A 6,152-nucleotide genomic window follows, 5' to 3' on the forward strand; every position below is an offset into this window, starting at 1 on the left:
CTGCGCCACAATTAACCCTCCACGGGCGCTGTGGCCACTCACGTCCCCCGACCTGCTCCCCCGCCACGGAGGTGTGATCTAGGTGGGGAAATATTCTCAGTGGATGGGTCTGGGATTTTTTGCACAAGCCTGTGAAGAGGTAGCAATGACATTGGCTCGTCCCATGGGATCTTCCGCTGGCTCCCTGCATGCATGCCTAGTGCCAGGCCGGTGCCGTCCCCGTCTCCCTGGGCACAGGGACTGGCAAAGACCCAGGGCTTTCACGTTTCTTGTGGATGCTCAGGCAAGAGCTGCGGTCCCTGGGCCAGGGGAGAAAAAGCCCCAAGGGGAATGGTTTGAAGTTGTGCCAGGGCAGGCTTAGGCTAGACATTAGGAAAAACTTCTTCACCGCAAGGGCTGTCAGGCTCTGGAATGAGCTGCCCAGGGAGGTGGTCGAGTCCCCATCCCTGGAGGGATTTAAAAGGATAGGTGAGGTGCTTAGGGACAGGGTTTAGTGGTGGGATGGCAGGGTGAGGTTAAAGGTTGGACTTGATGATCTTAAAGGGCTTTTCCAATCAAGGTGATTCTATGATTCTGTAAGTTTACCACTAATGCCTGCAAGTAACGTGCTCCAGGAAAGCCTGAACTGGACCCAAATTCTCTTCCCCCCTGGTCCATCTCCAGCGCCAGCAGCCAGACCATGCCCCCGTCCTTGAACCCCGCAGCTCCCGGTGTCGGCGTGGGCATGGGCTGTGCCAGGGCCCTGCCATGACACAGGCGTCTCCCGGGGTCCAGGGGTGGCTTTCAAACAGGTTGTGACAGAGCCACGGTCCTGGAAAGGTGAACGGGAGCCCCAGGGCCAGGCTGTGTTTGTTTATCCTGGTGATGGAGCACACAACAGCGAAACAAAAGGTCAGACCCTGTTGCCCTGGGAGATGGTTTTTGAAGCTGCCTACCATCCTGCTGGGGCTGGGACGGAGCAGCCCCAGCGCTTGTCATGTCAAGTTATTTTTGTGATTTTGGCTGGTACAAGGTCTGAAGCAGCCTCCCAGATGCTGTGAGCTTTGGGGGCACGCTGATATGGGACCAGAAGGGCCCTAAACACGCTGAGGGAGGAGCACCCAGCCCCAGGGCTTCGAGGCAGATCCCCATCCCGCAGCTCCGGCAGCCAGCCGGACCCCAACCCGCATCCTTCATCCGAAGGGCCTGGCACACACGGCTCCTCCAAGCACCCCGAAAGGTGTGTGGGGGTCTGATCCGAACTTCATTTCCCTTTGGTGCATCTGAGTAATGAACAGCCACAACCTTCTTCAAGCCTTGGCTTCAAGCGTCAAAGCAGATGCTTTGAGCTCCCCGCTGGCAAGGGGGGACGGAGCTGCCAGCAAGCGCTGCCGGGGAGGGAGGGCAGGCTCTGCCCGGCCCCTGGCCGCCTGGTCCCGGCTGACTCTGCCTTCACTCCTGACCCTCTTTGCAGGAGCTGAACCGATAAATGTCACCGCCAGCTCCAAACATGGCCTCGCCCCGCTGCGGGGAGCCAGGGTTGAGCGGCGTGGAGCCAGAGAGCGGGGCTGTGCCCAGGAGCCCCAGCTCGTCTGCCTCTTCCATCGCTGGACCTCAAAGCCTGGTGTGGCAAAAATCACCAGCCTTTCTGCGAGCGGGGGGACGGAGGGATGCGACCGCACAGTGCCCAGGCTGGGAGCACGCAGGCAGCAGTGGGAGAAGCTGGGAGCCCTGATTCGGGGTGTGAGAGCATCCCCGTCCCCGTCCCAGCCCCACAGCTGTGCCTCACGCTAGGGGTCAGGTGCAGCAGATCACTGCCTTTGCCTCCGCATAAAAGCCTCAAATCGTCCCTGCAGCTGGGTCCTTTGGGGCTTTTCTTCCCTCTGGCAGGAGCAGGTAGGTGGGACGTGGCCTGATCCTGGGGGAAAGGCACCTTCTCTCCGGGCATGAGACCAGGAGGGAATAAAAACCGCGCGTATCAGCCCTTGTCTCGCCGCTTCTGGTCGCCAGCACAAGGAGCTTTTGTGTTTACCCGGACGCAAGGGCAATCGCCCGTCACTAACAACACAATATCCCTTGGCCCCGGAGCCCGGTGAGGAAGCAGGACGGAGCTGGTGGGAGGGCAGCGCTGCCAGGGAAAGACGAGCAGCCCCCAGGACGCCGGGACAGAGGTACAAGATCTGCTGAGCTGGGCTCATGGTCACGGTTGTTGGCCTGAGCTGTGCCGGGGACAGCACCAGGGCCCCCTTCCTGGGGTCAGACCCGTGACTGAGCAGCTCAGGCTTGGCTCAGGATGCACTGCGGGGGTCTGGTGGCAGCTTTGGATGCCCAGCGCCTGGGAGGTGAGGTGGGCACGCCTGGCGCTGGGGGCGTGGTGGCTGGCGTCTTGGCTCCCTGGGTGGTGACTCAGTTTCCCCACATGTAAAACCCCGTTTCTTAGATGTTGAACTTTGTCCAGCTCTGAAGGAGAACCCAGAGAAGCAGACGCGGGAGGGCTTGCTTCAACCGAGAAGCTCTCTGCTGCCAGAGACACAAGGCACAGCCACTTTGGGGAAGAAGGTGGCAAAGCTGTTCCCAAAACCCCAAAACCCACATTGGATTCCCTCCATATTCACGCTCCTCTCCACCATCATGTGGTTGCGTTTGATAGCTCCACAAGAGTTCAGGGATGATGTTTAGGCAGTTGTGGTGTTTCAGCAGTGCCTTGGGGAAGTGTTAGGTTTTGCAGGCAGCACACAGCACGTGACACCGGGCAATCACGGGACACAGGACGATCAAGGTGGAGCAGTGGCTTGCAAACAGCATCCCAGAGCAGCAGGGTTTGGCAGGGCCCCCCGGAGCTCACCCAGTGCCACCCCCCTGCCCAAGCAGGCTCACCCAGAGCAGGGGGCACAGGACAGCGGCCAGGCGGGGGTTGAAGATCTCCAGAGAAGGAGACTCCACAGCCCCCCTGGGCAGCCTGGGCCAGGGCTCGGGCACCCTCACAGTCAACAAGTTCTTCCTCCCGTTCAACTGGAACCTCTTCTGCTTCAGGTTGTGCCCATGGCCCCTTGTCCTGGCGCTGGGCACCACTGGGAAGAGTCTGGCTCCGTCCTCGTGACCCCCACCCTTGAGATATTTGTAGGTGGTGATGAGATCCCCTCTCAGCCTTCTCTTCTCCAGGCTGAACAAGCCCAGCTCCCTCAGCCTTTCCTCCTAGGGGAGATGCTCCAGTTCCCCCATCATCCTTGTTGCCCTCCTCTGGACTCTCTCCAGGAGTTCCTCATCTTTCTGGAACCAGGGAGCCCAGAACTGGACACATAGCTCCAGGTGGGGTCTCCCCAGTGCAGAGTAGAGGGGGAGGAGAACCTCCCTTGACCTGCTGGCCACGTTTCTCTTAATGCACCCCAGGATACCAACAACTCAGAACAGCCAAGTGTGTCTATTATAATAATAATTATAATCACATTTAAAGCAAAGGTAACTTCTGGCTCTCCAGGAGCTTTAACGAGGCCATGTTTCTCTTGCCAGCCCATGGCTGTGTGGGATGAGCGGTGCTCCAGCCAGCCCCTGGAGAGCAGGCAGCAGCGCCATCGCTGCCTTCCGGGGGACTCATTCCTTAGGGCTTTAAGGACAGAAGGAGTGTGGGCAAACGAGAGATCGTGGTTCCCATGGTGGCTGCCGTGGCTGAAAAAATGGTTTGTGCAGGTTGAATGTGTCCATCGGAGCACTACCTTCCTTCTTCCTGCCAAGTTGTTGGCTGTTTCAGGAATAATTTAATTTCTTTGGATGGGGAGGGGGCTGCCCGTAGCAAAGACAGGCCCTGGCTGAGTGTGACACCTGAGCCGGGTGGGAGTGGAAGAACAGCCGTCCTTGGTGTCTCAAGTGTTAGCGTGGACTGAGCGTGGTTGGGAGAGATGGGGCTTACAGGACACAGGGTTAAGAACTGTTAAAGGCCTGAGAGAAGCCACTAATCTCGGGAACCAGAGAGGTGAAGATCCCACCCAGTGGCTCTCCTTTACGCATAAACCCTCAGGCCAGGTCTGGCACCAGCCAAGCTGTCGCTGAAGCCCATGGACCTTTTTGGCTGCTTCCTCCCATGACAGATCCTGCCTGCTGACTCGTTCATTTTTGTGCCGTGGTCCCTGTTTGCCTTTCTATTCTGAGCATGTAATTAGCTGGCAGGGCTACGATCTGGTCTCTGTCGCGTCGGAGTGAATCCAGACCAGCACCTTGACCCCAGGTAGATGGCAAGCACCTGAGCTTGGGGCACATCCCCAGAGATGGCAGCAGGCAGGGACAGTAACGGTCCTGCTGCTTTCCCCAAACAGGGACGAGAGATTTGTCATGGACTGCACTCTGGAGAACAGCCAGAAAAAGGAGAAGCTTCTGAAAACCATCTACACCCTCCAGCTGAAGTCAGTCGCCACCCTCCAGGCAGCCAGCCCCCTGCTGCGCAGCCAGCGCGGCATGGGCATGGTGACGCAGAACCAAGTCCACCGGCTGGCGGACAAGGCCAAAAGCCTGTGCGGAGACCTGGACAACATTAACAACCTCCTCCACTATTGCCAGAACAACCTGGTCCAGCAGATCCCCAACCCCACCGGCAGCCGCTATGGGGGAGTAAGTGGGATCCATTGCTCCCTGGACGGCTCCATCTACGTGACGGCCGAGAGTGCTCCCTGGGTCCACGTCCTCAGCAGCACGGGCCAAACGCTGCAGTCCCTGCCCTGCCGGAAAACGGGGGAGGAAAGGGCCACTTTCTCGCCAGAAGATGTGACTGTGACTCGGATGGGAATGGTGGCTGTAGCCGACATGATGAATGGAGCCATCCAGGTCTTCAACCCTCATACCAGCCTCTCCAAGGGGGAATGGATAAAGATCAGAAAGGTTGGTTCCCCCAGAGGTATTGGAGTGGACTCTACGGGCAAGATCCTGGTAGCGGACTACGCACAAGGCCAAGTCCACAGCTTTGCTGTGGACCATGCCTTCAAGACACTCAATATCCACTCAGTCCCCAACCTGCAGGGACCTCGCTATGTCAGTCCAGCGCCCAATGGAGGCTTTGTGGTAAGCGAGGAGTGTGGGGACGTCAAGGTCTTCACGAGCAGCCGTAAGCTCCTCTGCTCCCTCAGCAGCAAATACGGACACCAGTTTGGCAACCCAGCTGGGGTCTGCGTGGACGTGGATGGCAGCATCCTGGTGGCAGACGAGCAGCGCCGCACGGTCCACTTGTTCCCAGAGCATGGGGCTCCCATCTGCCTGGTGTCTGCAGGGCTGAGGAGGCCCAGTGGTGTGGCTTGCTCCTCCTTCGGGCACCTTTTCGTGGCAGATGCAGGGGAGAACTGCATCCAAGTCTTTAAGCACCATGTGAGGCCCCCTTACAGCCCCACCAACACCATGTGGTGACCTCAGCCTAACACCTAGGAGGGGAGTGGGGCTGGTTCCACTGCAACCCCGCTGAATTTTGGGTCTGCTGGTGGGCCACAAGCTCCACCGCTCCCACAGCCGGGCGTTGTCCCCATGCCTGACTGCCTTATCACCCTCCAGCTTCTCCAGATGGCAGAAGCAAGGACCAGACCAGCTCTGAGTTTCTTGGACCCACCAGAGTAGCTGAAGGAGGACTGAGCTGCTCGGAACTGGCCGCGCATCGGTGCCGTGGCACGCTTGTTATCACCATGCCCTCAAATCCTTGTGTGTTTTTGCAAAGATAATATAATTACATCTCTTCCCCGCACACCGTTTTTATGTGGCCGTGCCTCCAACGCCAGAGTACGACTGGAGGGGTAAGGCCAGGCTGGAGCTGGCAGCCGTGGACTCTCCGGCAGGCTGGGTTGGCAGCAGACTTGGGGAGCATGGTAAAATGAAGGTAGCCCATTCTGTGCTGCATTCCTGACCTCTACAGGGAAGCAACAACCACTGCATGGAGCAAATTGCACCGGGGCATGCAGAATTGCTCACGTCAGCCCTGGTCCCGGGGCAGAGCCTGCCCTGCCGTCCTGCTCTCCCCCTGGAGAGGAGCGCTCGGGGAGCCGCTGCCGTTATCGGCCGAGGCCAGGGCAGAGCGGGCAGGGTGGGGTGGCAGAGGGAAGGGTGTTTGCCTTTCCCCTCCTCGGCGCGGGCACGGTGCTGCACGACTCCTCGGTCTCTGCCGATGCCCGAGGCCCGAGTCCAGCCACCACCGCCCCCCCCAG

Source organism: Egretta garzetta, unplaced genomic scaffold, assembly GCF_000687185.1.
Source record: "Egretta garzetta isolate BGI_Z169 unplaced genomic scaffold, ASM68718v1 scaffold140, whole genome shotgun sequence".
In the NCBI taxonomy this organism is placed as follows: Eukaryota; Metazoa; Chordata; class Aves; order Pelecaniformes; family Ardeidae; genus Egretta; species Egretta garzetta.